We start from the raw sequence: 14,853 nt of genomic DNA on the forward strand, positions 1-14,853 counted from the left end.
CAGCCTGACCTGCCGTCCGCTGGAGTCAGGTGTCAGTGCGGCCAGACGGACCCGTCTGTCCCCACCACGTTAGCTGGGCTCTGTTAAGGAACAGCAGGAGAGGAGTGAAGGTAAGCTAGGAGCGGGACGAACTCCCGTATCTGAGAGGAGCTCAAAACGTGTTTGTGGAAAGAGTTAATGACTCTCCGATCAAGCCAACGGTATTTGTGAGCGGAACAACGAGATTTCCTGAGAACATTGTAAATCCTACACGTGAACCATACACTCAGTATTATCATTGTGATTTTAAATGTTTATTTGTTTCTTTAGACAGAGAGAGAGAGCGCACACACTGTGGGGGAGGGCCAGAGAGGGAGAAGGAGAGTCTCAAGTAGGCTCCACACTGTCAACACAGAGCCCGACGTGGGGCTTGATCCCACGAACTATGAGATCATGACCTGAGTCGAAACCAAGAGTTGGACACTTAACTGACTGAGCCACCCAGGGCACCCCCCCCACATGTGTTCTTATTTAACAATGAGTAGAGGGGCGCCTGGGTGGCTCAGTGGTTAAGCGTCCCACTTCGGGTCAGGTCTTGATTTTGCCGTCCGCGAGTTCGACCCCCACGCCGGGCTCTGTGCTGACGGCTCAGAGCCTGGAGCCGCTTCGGATTCTGTGTCTCCCTCGCTCTCTGCCCCTCCCCCGCTCAGGCTCTGTCTCTCTTTCTCTCTCAAAAATAAACAAACCTTAAAAAATACCTTAAAAAATGAGTACAGCTGAACCTCATGCAGGATACAGCATTCTTTTCCAAACTTCCTTGTGCTTGGTAACTACCTAGCTGCTCATCGCCGACGTGATTCATGCGTCTGGAGTGGGTTCTGGGGCTCCCAGGTAATGCAGATGCTGCCAGCCTGTGGACCACTCCCAGGGAGTAAGGTCTTAGAGAAAATGCAGGCTTGGTATTTTCAAGTGCACACCTTGAGGCGTGGCCTCGCGAGGCTCCCCCTCGCCCGGCGAAGACTCTACCAGTAACTCTCACTCTTGCTTCCCTTACAATTCAGTGTCACAATATGGTGTGTGAAGACGATGCGTTTCTGAAAGCTTGATGACTCTTTTTTCTTTTAGTGAAATTCCCTTTAACATAAATAGTATTTATGCTGCTCATTTGCACAGAAAACCCACTCTTCATAGATGACGTTGATGTAAACTCCATCTCAATCTCAAACAAATCCTTCAAAAAAATCTTTTTTTTTTTTTTAAATACCATTTACTGTAGGATGTGCATGTGTTTGGCACCAGGTGTATGTGTCTTGTGTCCCAGTCAAAGGTGTTTAGATCCTGAAAGGGCAAATCCGGATAGTCTTGGCCGGAGCCCTGAGGAGAAGCCATTTGCAGCTCGCAAGATGCTGCCTCTTCTCATGCAGCTTGGAATGTGGAGAATAGGGATATAATCTACTTGCACAGAAGAAAATGTTTTTCTCCTGGTGCGAGCGTGTTCTGTATTTCCAAGGTTGTTTTCGCTGAAATATCTCGTGGCACTGTATTGTTTTCAAATAAAAAAGGGGAAAAAAAAAACCCGCACGCTTTTTTGGGATGGCTTTATCCCTCGATCAGCAACCAAAATATTTGCAGGCACACTTCAAGTACGTTATTCTTGAACATTCTGCCCTTGATACACGAAAAAGCAACCCATTTTATGGTGGTACGACTGACATATAAAGGCTGTACATATTTAATGTATAAGTTTGGAAATAACACACCGGTGGAACCATCACCACTGTCAATGCCATCAACCTACCTATCACCTCCAAAAATTTTCCCTTGCCCTTATGATTTTTACCATTTTTTCTAGGATAAGAATATTTACCGTAAGATCTACCCTCAGCAAATCATAAGTATACCACCCAGTAGTGTTACCTATGGGCAGTAGGCCGTACAGCAGATCTCCATAACTTACTCATCTCCTATAACTGAAACTTTGTACCTGTCGACCAACACTCCCCTGTTTCCACCCCCTCAGCCCCTAACAAACACAATTCTCTTCTGCTTCTGAGTTTAACTATTTTAGATTCCTTATATAAGTGAGATTATGCTGTGTTTAAATACTGACTTACTGAACTGAAACCAAGGAGGATGTATTGGTGGGGCCAGATGGGATCAGTGATCCAGGTTGGCTAGAATACCAAGTTCACCTTTCCTGCCTCTCCCTTTCCTTGTTACTAATAATAAGTCTGGAAAATACACAGAAATAACTACACTAAAGTACAGTAAAACCTTGGATTGTGAATAACTTGTTCTATGAGTGTTCCTCAAGATGAGCAAACATTTCTAATAAATTTTAACCTGATAAACGAGCTGTCTTGCAATACGAGTCGTACGTGATACAAAACGTCATCTGATCACAACTGACCCAATGGTTTTTCTCTCTCTCTCTCTCTCTCTCTCTCTCTCTCTCTCTGCAAGATTGTGGGTGATCGTCTCCCATGCTCAGCTGCCCGGTCTCAGGCTGCGGTGTTTGGCAGAAATCAGTGATTTTTCAGAACGTTGGAAGGTGCCCACAACTGGCACTGGTGTGTTTTTTTGTCATTTCAAAGCACCGATGGACAGTCCTTTACTTTTCCAGACAAGAGTGAGCTTAGGAATGTTTTGCTTCCTTCTAGGTCAGGCTGCCTGAAGACAGAGACCGTTTCCTCAGCTGTCTTATTGCCAGTTCCATTAAATACAGTACCTGACAAGAGTTTATTAATACTTCACTGTAGTCAACATCTGTGCGAGCAGATACAATGGTCCCCATGCAAAAAAAGATTCTGTTGAGCCAACAGACAGCAGTGAGTCTGTTAGTGATAGGGAAAGTTGTCCTACACAATAACCCTCCTCTCTCTTGTCTCCCTCACGCCAGCCACAAAGGTTTTCAAAAGTAAGTTCCGGTTAATTAATTTATTTTTCTTTATATTTTTTTGTATTTTCTTTGTTACTTTGTATTATATATTGTATTGTGATCATTTTCATATGAATATTTCTTGGTTGTGGAACAAATTATCTGAGTTTCCATTATTTCTTATGGGGAGATTTTCTTTGATCTACAAGTGCTTTGGATTATAAGCATGTTTCCAGAACGAATTATACTTACAAACCGAGGTTTTACTGCATACGGAAATGAACAATTTCTTTAGTATTTTGTGCCCCATAAACAGTAAAACAAGTGATGACTGTTAACTAATCATTTGACGTTCTATTGGTCTACTCAAATGAAAAGTTCACCTATGGCTACACACTGTGCTATTCAACTCTACAACAATCTGCAAAAGGCAATACTATGGAGGCAGTAAAAAGATCAGCGGTTTCCAGGAGTTGGGGGCAGGGGAGATGAACAGGCAGAGCACAGAGGATTTTTAGGGCAGTGAAATTACTCTGTATGACAGTATAATAGTGGATGCCTGCCAATATATATTTGTCCAAACTCATATCACATACAACACCAAGAGAGAGCCCTAAAGCAAACTATGGACTTTGGGAGATAATGTATCAGTAGGTTCATCAGCTGTGACAAATGAACCACTCTGGTGGGCACGTTGGTAGTGGGGGAGGCTGTGAATGTGTGGAAGAGGGAGTATATGGAAAATCTCAGTTACTTCCTCTCAGTTTTGCTGTGAACTTAAAACTGCCTAAAAACACAAAATGCTTTAATAATAATAAAAAAAAATTCACCGTAGTAGTTTGTGTGGTTCCCATCCAGTGTGTGTGTGTATATGTGTGTGTTTGAAAATACCTCCCTGGGGCACCCGGGTGGCTCAGTCGGTTAAGTGTCCGACTCTTGGTTTTGGCTCAGATCATGATCTCACGGTTTGTGGGTTCGAGCCCCACGTCTGGTTCTGCAACTGACAACGCAGAGCCTGCTTGGGATTCTCTCTCTCATCTCTCTGCACCACCCCACCCCCCGCCCCCGCTCACACTGTCTCTGTGTCTCTCACAATAAATAAACGTAGAAAAAATTAAAACACTTAAAAAACTCCCTGTTTCAGAGGTCAATAATTCCTTGAGTGTTTGACCAAAGTCCTTTTTTATGGAATCTATTAGATATGAAAAGATAGAATCAGTAGGATTTTACCATCTGCTGTATTCTGAAAACTGTAATGAGTGTTTCTCGGGATATAGTAGGTATTCAATAAATTCCTACTGAAAGTATTTGCTTAACTAGGAGCTTTCGTATACAAGGACCTTGGCCCATGGAATCATGCACGAAAGACATCTCTCAGGGGCCTATAATCTGGTGCCTGGAACAGACCATGGGAGCCGACTGACCCGCCTAAGTGTTGTAACAGAAACACAAGCACTGAGCTGGGAGTGAAAAGAAGACAGTAATAGTGGCCGGCTGGGGAGGAAACACGAGACTGGAGAAGCTTCACGAAGGCACCAGGTAAGAGAAGTTTATATGAAGATCACATGGCTTGGTGGCCAGTGTGTGACTGGGTGGCTCCAGCAAGACTGTAACCTCTAACTGAAGGCCAGGAGTCATGTTACTGCCTCAGATTCTGGGTAGACAGGATGCACTTTATTCTGTAGGCAAATGGCAGCCATTGATGTTCGTTGAGAAGGAGAGTGCCTTCCTTCATGCCCAGTGGTGAACGAGAAAAGCAAAAATCATGTACTTATTGCTGAGATCAAGCTGTCGGTTACCTCAGCTCCCTTTTGTTAGTCAAAGGAAGAGCTTTCAGTCCAGAAGTCAGTTCACCAGCTCTGAGTACCCTCCATGGTATTGTATTTTTCAACAAAATATTTTTGTGGAATCAATACAGCAGGAACAAGCTTACCAGGAGTGGGAGCAAATAAAGGGAGAATTCTTACTATACTAGTCTCTTCATAGACTGGTCAGCCTGTGTTAGAGGAACTGATTATTTGTTGTAAATCCTTTCAGGCTTACCTAGAAGTGCCCAGAATGGTATAGAGAATGTCTGTATACACGTTGCTTGGGGACCCTTTCGAACTTCACCAGCTGCCCCAACAATGGCTTGCACCCAGTTGTCTTGTAGAGTCCTACAGTATGCGATGGTTTCCTTGGCTTCCACGGCCTTGACATCTTTGGAGATCACAGCCTAGTTATTTTTGTAGGCCACCCCTCACTTTGGATTTGTCTGACGTTTCCTCACGGATAGAACCAGGTCACACGCTCTTGGCTGGGATGTCACAGAAGTGATGTGCTGTGTCCTCACTGCATCTTACCTGGAAGCCCAGGGGGCAAGCTCTTCCCACTGCTGCTGACTTACCCGTGCCAAACTCCTCTGCCGAAAAGTCACTTGTGCCCTCCATTGTCACCAGCCAGCATTTTCTGGAGAGGTACCCTGAGGGTGTGGAAAGCCCTTCTTTACCCACGTTTCATGCTCTGGGTTTACACCCAATGATGGTTCTCACCTGAATTATTGCTGTGTTGGGTACCAAATGGTGATTTTCTAATTACACCATTTTTATACCACATTTATTAGTTGACTTTTTATTAGGAGGAAGAGATTTTTTCTTGTCCTCATTTATTCATGTATTTATCCACATGGCCACTTAGATCACTATTTTATACAACGGGATATAATCCATGTATTATTATTAATTTTAACTCCTTAACGATTCTAGTTTGGGTCAGCAGTAACTCTTTCAAGCTCACTCCCATGTCCCTTTGACATACCCTTGTCATTATTTGGGCATTTTCATTCCTTTTGGCACGATAATTGATTCCAAGTTCATCTTGTTCTTTCCTTACTCTGATGTCAGCCATCTCTCTAAGGAAACGTCTTCCTTCTAGGGAAGAATCTTATTTAAAAACCAGGAACCAAGGGGCACCTGGGTGGCTCAGTTGGTTAAGCGTCCGACTTCGGCTCAGGTCATGATCTCACAGTTTGTGAGTTCAAGCCCCGCACCAGGCTCTGCACTGACAGTACAGAGCGTGCTTGGGATTCTCTCTCTCTCCCTCTTTGTCTCCTCCTCCCTCCCTCTTTCTCTCTCTCTCTCAAAATCAAATAGATAAATTAAAACAAAACAAAACAGGGGCGCCTGGGTGACTCATTTGGTTAAGTGTCTGACTTCGGCTCAGGTTATGATCTCATGGTTGGTGAATTCGAGCCCCGCATCGGGCTCTGTGCTGACAGCTCAGAGCCCAGAGCCTGCTTCGGATTCTGTGTGTCTCTCTCTCTCTGCCCCTCCCCCACTCGTGCTTACTCGCTCTCTCTCTCTCTCTCTCTCAAAAATAATAAATAAAAAAAATATTAAACAAAACAAAACCAAACACTTACCAAGAACTAGCTGGTTAGCATAATCACTGCTGGGACACAATTGTTGCCCTAGGTCCTCAAAGCTAGAGAATATTTGCATATCTGCACCTCCTGGTCCAACAGTCCAAGCCCTGGCTCCTGTCATAGTGACATAAATGACATAAGTGACCCATATGGGTCCAGTCTCCCAACCCTGCCTGCTGCTTTCCACCCACCTGATATCCTCCCAGGTGGCAGCCGCTGCCGTCGGCTGGTGTCTTCATCTACCTCCTGAAACTGTGTGGCCGACTTTTATCTGAAAATGGAAGGAGGAAGGGAAGAAGGAAGGAAGGAGACGGAACAAGGTGGGTAGGTCGCGATCCCCAGAAATTCTCATCTCTCAATACCCCACTTTCCAAGCTAATAATCAAGGCAGGTGGAAATAGCCTCCTTTGATGCAATTGCTTCCTCCTTGGAAGAATCACCTGTCGTCCACCTGACTTCAGTTCTGAACGGAAAGGTAGCCCGTGCTGAGCAGAGCTGGCTTATTTGTGTGTCTGTGCCTGGGAGTGCCTGCGTGTGTCTTGACAAATGGAAGCAGCAGGTGTTTGGACACCACAGCATAACTCTTCATAGAACACACTTCTTTAAATCCAGATTAAATATACAATTTGAAGCCTGACCTTTCCGAGTAATTAAAGATTTCTACTTTATGGTTTTTATAGACATGGAACGGTAGAGGCGAGAAGAGCCTCTTTAATGATTAAGGTGGATAGAGTGGGGAGTGTTTTTGCTGCATGGGATTTAAAGGGCCAAACGCTGGGTGGCAGGCGGGCTTGTGGCTGTGGTGGTTTTGGCGCCCCCGGTCACAGTGTAGACAGAGCTTCAGCTCACAGGAGGGCAGCCCTTGGGGGAGCCCCGGAGCAGTCGCCCAGTTACAGAGTAGGAGGTGAACCCAGGGCACTCACGGCTAACGTATCGGGCCAGAGCACAGCATGGCCCAAGCCTGTGACGTGCGGCAGCGTGCTGGGGGGCCGGGAGGTCTGGGCTGGCCCAACGGAATGGCAGCCAGGAACCCCCTCCCCATGCGCGCGCTGCAGCCTTGAGACCTTGCCAAAGTTCACCACCTCCTTTGTCTCTTCCCTTAACACCCTGGCTGAGCATCGCAGCCGTATTCTTCCCGCTTTATGGATTTGGAAATGCTTTGTGAAGCAGCCAGCGGGGGCGAGGGGACAGATGCAGAAATGATGCCTCGAGGGCCACACAGGGGCAAGCGCAGTCAACATGCTGCCAACCTGGTAGCTTTCTCCCTCGGTGCCTCGGTTTCCACATCAGTAAAATCCAGTGGTTGGACAAGGCCATCCTGAGGCCCGTGCAACTCTAACATCCTAGGTTTTTCTGTGCCGGTGTGGATTAGACTTCAGTGGATCCTGTCCAGGGGAGGCCTTCCATAAAGAGAAGAGATGCCAGTTTGCTGCAGGGTGGGAAAAACAAAAGGTTGGAAAGTTGGGCCTTGGAGACCGCCTGTCCCGGGATTGCATGGGCACCAAAAGCCCAGCTGCTTTCAGCTCGGTCCTGTCACCCTTCTCCAGACCCAGGCCGCGCTCACTGTCCTAGGAACACAGAGCTGTATCTGTGCTTCCGCCTGGAAACCCAGAGTCCTGTGGCCACCGTGCCCCTCCTTCGGCAGGAATTTTCTGTGCAGAGCCGCTCTGGCACCTTCCACGCCCACAGCTGTCCCGACTGCCGTCACCCAGGAAGGCAACGCTGCATCCTGATGCAGAGGAACAGTGTTTGGGCAGGTCCATCACTCTTGCCCTATTGGGGTGATTCTCCCCCTTCCTTTTTAGTGCTCAAATGTTTCTCTACCTTCTCCACACCAGACAACTTTTTCTCAGGCCCAGAAATCAATGGGTGGCCCAGTTGTGTCATTTGGAGTCGATGTGTTACCTTTGCTGTGTCTTTTATATCTGCCTATTGAGTGCAAGGTGGATTTGTTATTGATGGAGCTAATCTCATTGCCTTGTAGATTTATAAGTCATCCTCACACCGCAGAAGTGGTACTTTAGGGACTAAGGCCCTCCTGGCCTCTGCCGGGGCACTGGGAGTTTGTGTCTCACCTCTGTGTGGAGTCCAAGGCCAGTGTAGGCTCGTAGGGGGCAAGATCCAGCATGATCTACCACAACGCCAAGACCTCTGGAGCTGGAGTCACGTGTTTCTAGAGCTCTGCTGGGCTTTTCCTCTTCTTCCTGGGTGAAGGAAATTCCCTGAGAGGGAACGTCATGTCGGGCACCAGAGCTAGTGGGAGGAAGAGGGCATTTGAAAGCCCGTATCTGTGATGCCAAGCCCTGTGATGGCTGGCGTCAGTAACAACAAGGGTCACGTTGGAAAGGAAGCCCTGCAGGTTCTGGAAGCAGCAACCTCCACCTTCATTAGCACATCGCAAAAGTGCACGGAAGCCCAATAAAGTTGGGAGTTCAGGCGGTGATGGTCACTTTGCATCGCACGATGATCCTGGTCGAACACGCAGCTCATCAACTCACCCTTAACAAGCTACTGTTTTTAATAGGACCGTCGCTTCTTTGATCTGGAGATGAAGTGCATTTTACCTTGACATTCTCCTCAAATCCCTTTTCCAGAGCAATCCTTTAGGAAAATCAGCTTTACTCCCCAACAGAGAAACGCAGACTGCAAATAAGACAAATACGGGATAGGTAATTGAGGACACAGTCCATCTGCATACACACCGGAAGAAAAACTACCAAATCACATGCCGGATTGTCACGGTTTCCTTCTCACATTGAAATCAAGTCTTCTCAAGGCTCAGGCCCCAGCACAAACAGGCCTGTTGAGGGTCCACCGTGTCTTAAACTTCATTCAACCATCTTAGGAACTTTTCCCGGTGGAGAAGGACTGCCCCCGAGCCTCTCACGCCTGAATACGTTGATCCCTTTGCTGTCAATGACCCTATTTGGTAGCACATTATTTTAAACATCCATTACTATTAACATTAACTAATGGTTAATTACAACAGAATTCCTATCAAAGTGCATAAGAGAGTCATATGAATGCCAAATGAGTACATTAATGATTGGTGTTATCACAATGAATACGAAATGATTTCATAATGACTGGGGAGGTAATATATAATAAAAAAGGATTGCTCCCACTTTTATACACTTATCACAGATTTAAAACCCATTCTTGGCCTCCATTCAGAAACCGTGAGGTACCTGAGAGCTTTTCCCTGAAGATTTCTAGGAACCTGTACATCTTCAATCAAAATCTAAACACTGTTACTTACCCAGGTGTTAAACTTTGAGGCTAAATGTCATTGTGTTTCTCCTTACAAAGAGCTTCAGGGACGTTACTTCATGGTTGTAAGTAAATGCATTTCATTCATTCATGTATTCATCCAATTAGTCAGTAAACATTTCTCGAACACATCTGATGCTCTTGGCACTGTGCTGGATACGAGGGCTGTAAGGAGAAGAAGGGAGAATTCTTATCATTGACAAACCCAGATGGGAGAAGATGTGCAAAAATACAATTACAATAATGTGTTTCCTGTGTAGTACTAGAGCGTGCAGAGTGCTGAGAAGGCAGAAGGAGCCACCACACACATTGCTGGGGCTTTGGCAGGAGAGTGTCACAGATAAGGAGACGTTTGAACTGGGCTTCCGACTGGGACATGAGCAAGTTGATAAAGGGTGGGTAGAAAGGTCATTTCTAGTGGAAATCAGAGCAGAAGCGGAGAGACATGAACTTGTGCATCATGCTTGGGGGGACGGAAAGCAGACAACACGAGATAGGATGGTTGGAAGCAAAGCCACACGTACAGAGGGGAGACTAAAATATTTGTCACAGTCTTCTAACAAGTTCAGGAAACTTTGCGTCTCAGATTTTGTGTCAGCACATCGGTTTACAAATCCAAGAAACTCAACAGACCTCAGGCAAGGTAATCAAAGAAAACTGCTCCTAGTCCTATCAAGTCATGTCCAGGAAGGAGCGCCTGGGTGGCTCAATCGGTTAAGCATCCGACTTCGGCTCAGGTCATGATCTCGAGGTCCCTGAGTTCGACCTCCGTGTTGGGCTCTGTGCTGACAGCTCAGAGCCTGGAGCCTGCTTCGGATTCTGTGTCTCTCTCTTTCTCTGACCCTCCCCTGTTCATGCTCTGTCTCTCTCTGTCTCAAAAATAATAAATAAACGTTAAAAAAAGTTCAAGTCATGTCCAAACTTCTCAAACCAAAAGACAGAGGGGAAGAGTTGAAGCAGCTGGAGAAAACGGGGCATGACATACTGGAGAACAATGATCCAGAAGGCAGCTGATGCTGCAGAAAAGGCAACAAGGCCAGGAGGCGACAGGGTAACTTATTTAATGAGTCCTAGAAGGAAATACTGTTAGCCAGCATTCTATAGCGAGCTAAACTATCCCTCAAAGTGAAGAGGAGAAAAAGTCATTTCAGATAATGGAAAGTGGAGACTTTGTTACCACTTTGTTTGCATGACAACAAAGAAAGTGGCTCCTTGGGCTGAAGGACATGACATCTGACAAAAACCGGATATTCAGGAAAGAAGGAAGAGTGCCAGACATAATGGTAAATGTGGGTAAGAATAGACATGCAGTATATATGTGTGTATACATACATGTATATACACGGACAAACAGGTATGCATGCATACATGCTCTGTGTTATTTCTTTTCTTAATTCTTAATTTTCTTAATTAGCTTAGTGAATTTCTTAATCTATCTGAAGATAAATAATGTTTAAAGCAAGTTATCACATCATGTTGTGGGACTGAGAACACATATAGATGGATATTTGCAGCAAACAACAGCACAAGGGATGGGTAGAACGCTAAATGTAATCCTGTTGCTAGGAACATAGGATTTTTGTGCATTTCTGAGCAATGTTCCCTCTGGTTAGACTGTGGCATGTTCAAGGTGCATGGCAATCCTTAGAACTCCTCCGAAAAATTCTGCAAGCAGTATGGCTGAAATGCCTATAGCAAAATTAAGACGCAATACTAAAAATATTGGATCCATGCAAACACAAGAAGGAAAAGAAGAACAGAGGGACCAAAAGAGACAGATGGTAGAAAATTAAAACAACAACAACAACAACAACAAAAAAACAGTGGACCTAAGCCCAGTCATATGAGTGGGGTGGTGGCAGCTTTCCGCCATTGCAACCTCTGAACCACTTTACTTCCCAGCTCTTAGCTCACCTTTGTAACCAATTCCCGGCCTTAAATATCCTGTGTTAAATATTTAGATCCTCGCTGATATTTAGATCCTGTTTTGATCCTCGCTGATAGATATCCTCAGCAAAGGGTTTGCTTGACTGAATGATGTGCTGATTATAACATGGAATGTCGTGTAGCAAGTAAACCCCAATGTAGCGAAACATAAAATGAGCCGGGAAGCATCATGGCTGTACCTAACAAAACAGTAGGTGCTTGGACAGTAATTTCTACCGTCCATGCACATAGTAATGGTAGTTAATTCTGTATGTGAAGATTACAAGGGATATTTGTTCTTATCCTTGCATTTTCTTTGTGTTGAGCCTTTTTACATTTGTAGTTGCAAGAATGAAGAAAAGGGAAGAACCCGGTGAAGACTTTGCTCCAAGGCAGTGGTCGTGGGCACGAAGCAGGCTTCCGAGGCAGGGCTGAGGGGTCTTGTGAGCTTGTGGACATAAAGAAGGGACCGTGTGGTGTCAAGGGAGGTTTCTGCCTGGGAAACAGGATGATGGCTTCAGCAGAGGCGAGGGGCCAGGTGCCTGGAAAGCAGTAGGAAGGGTGGTTGGTTCATGCCAGCTCCACACTCAGTGTGGTTCTAGAAGGCAATGACACAAGGTTCTGGCATTTGGGAGTGAGGTCAGAACCAGAGATACAAAAGCTGAAGTTATTAGCATCCAGAAATAGTTAATTAAAGCCAAAGGAGTGGAAGTACTGTCTAGCAAAAGAATGTAGACCCATGGGGTCTTCCTGGGTGGCTTAGTCGGTTAAGTGTCTGACTCTTGATTTTGGCTCAGGCCACGATCTCGTGGTTTGTGGGTTCGAGCTCTGCATCTGGCTCTTTGATGACGTCATGGAGCCTGCTCGGGATTCTTTCTCTCCCTCCCCCACTCTCTGTCTCAAAATAAGTCAATACACTTAAAAAAAAAAAAAAAGATTATAGACTCAGAACAAAAGACCAGAAAAGCACCCTTTTGTATCATGGTAAATTGCCAAGACTTGAGGAGTGGGTGAAGAAGGAGAATCCAGTGCAAGAGATGAAAACAGAAGATTCAGAATGACAGCAGGAAAGGTAGGATGTTCCAGACTATCCTCTAACGCTCATGGTCGACAACTTTCAAGAGCTCTCCTATCAGCTCTTATGCTTTCTGTGCACTAGGATTTGGGAAGACTGGAAAGTGTGCCCACCGAACAGTGTGTCTGTGTTTATCTTTGAGTGTAGGATCACCAGAGAATTTTGGGCTCCTCGTGCGCTTGACTGTTGTACAAATATTCCACCATTTACCTGTCTGCCTTGGCAAATGGTAAATGCGATTTTTGCAAGTGACCTTTGTTTGGGGGAAGAAGATACAGCTCGAAGAAGTGCTTCACTCCCGGGAAGTGTCTGTAAGGTGGGTTCCTGGGAGCATAAAGCCATCAAAGCCAAGGACAACCCCCACGGAGGACGGCGAGAGAGACCTCCGTGAGGGCGGCAGGCCGGGTGGGCCCAGGGACCAAGTCTGGTGGGTGGTGGAAGGCTGAGGAAGACATATGTCAGGAGACCACAGGAGCCTGATAGGGCATCTGAGGGAGTGCGTTCAGGAGTTGCTGGCCCTCTGTTACTGAACCCTCTATGTGTGACGGGTGGTGGGGGGGCTTCTGAATCACGGTGTTGCGCTCCAGAAATGTGACACTTGCTCATGGCCACGGGGCAGGGTTGAGCTTGTCGGCGCAGGAACGGGGTATTGCGTCGGACTCTGAGGGACCGTGAGCGTTCCGAGATGGCTCCTGTGGCTTCCTTCCGAAGCTCCTTGTCTCCAAGCAATGGGTGGGCCAAACAAAGCATTCCAGAAGCCGGCCTGCTTCAAGGACAGTTAGGTTGAGGGACTGTCTGTTTCCCTGCCAAGATTTGCTCTCCTGATTACGCTTAAAGGAACCGGAAGCTTTAAATACTCATCAGAATTTGGATGTGATCAGGAAGGAATTAACTATACAGACATATATAATGCTGCTCCAGATAATAATAGCTTACCCCAGAGCTCTCCTGGGGACCCAGAGACGGTGGAGACAACCCAGCGTGAGATGGAAAGAAGCTTCTCGTATGTCAAGGTGGAAGACGGCTTGGGCATTTTGGTGTTCCTTCTACCTGGGTCGATGAACCAGGACGGCGGCCATCGTGGAGTTGAACGTACTCCAAAAGAGGAAGAGGCTTGGAGGGATTGTAAGCGCCAGGAAAGGTCTGCAGGGGCTGTTCTGCAGCCACCAGAGGAGATGAAGGGAATGGGTCTTGGAGCGGCCCCTCCCATCCTGTAGACCGACCTCCGAGTGGAGGACACGAGAGCTGCCAAGGGGAGGTGAGTTCCGGGCCCCGGTGGGTGAGGGGAGGCCAGCGGGAGGCACCTTCCATTCTGGGCCCTTCACGTTGAGGACATCAGTCCTCATTCTTAAAGCCCCAGTAGAAGGGGGAGTAGAGGTAAGAGAACCTGAAACGTGGCCCTTACCACCGCGTGCCCTGTGACCACACAGCAACTGAACCTTTCAGCTGCCACTGCGGTAGTTAATAAAGAACCTCTTTTATAGGACGGAGCCAACAGACTGCTTTTAATGGCTGAGACTTTCTTTTTTTTTTTTTGAAAAACATTCCTGCAGCATTCCCTGGAGCAAAGCTCGGGACAATATTAAATCCAATGAATCACCCAGCCTTCAGGAGGGCAGGGCTGCAGCCTCGCGGCTGCCTCGAGTGATGGCTCAGCCGGGCGTCCCTGGTGGCCACGGCTACGCGGCCAGGCGCCTGGCTCCCGTTCCACGGAGATGCTGGTTAGCGGGGGTGGCCGCCTGTGCCAAACCGCCTTCCCTCTTTATCTCATTTTTGGGGGGTTGTGTAATTCTCCTTGGCAGTTCAGGACACCACCGTCAGTTTTGTACGCGGAAGCGTTTGGACGAGCCATTGCCAAGCTGTGGTCACAATCGACGCCTGATTTCTTGATCGGAAAATTACCCTCCAGGACCGTACCGTCCTTCTGCGTCAGGCTCGACCGACATGGAAGGGGTTGAACAGCCAGGGCAGGGTACGGGGGCCTGCGGGGGTTTGCCTCGGCCGAGCTGTGCTGGCCTGGACCCAGCCAGATCCCGCCCTTCATCTCCGGGGGAGATCTGCCCTGCTCCTCACCACCTGCTGGTCCGCCCAGAAGAGGGCCTTGAGCCTGGGGCCGGCCGAGGGGTCTGGCGCTCGGATGCTCTTTGGAGGACTTTGACTCCATTCACCTCTTCTGGGCTGGTGCTTTGCTCGTAGGACTTAACGTGATGGTCCTGCTAGGATTTAGGCAGTGTGTCCACTCTACTGAGAAGGACCCAGGTAGAAGGAACAGCAGATTTGAGGTGTTGCTGTTCCACGGGGGATCCACAGGCTGGCGGCCAG

This window comes from Panthera onca, chromosome D3, assembly GCF_046562875.1.
Source record: "Panthera onca isolate mPanOnc1 chromosome D3, mPanOnc1 haplotype 2, whole genome shotgun sequence".
NCBI lineage: Eukaryota > Metazoa > Chordata > Mammalia > Carnivora > Felidae > Panthera > Panthera onca.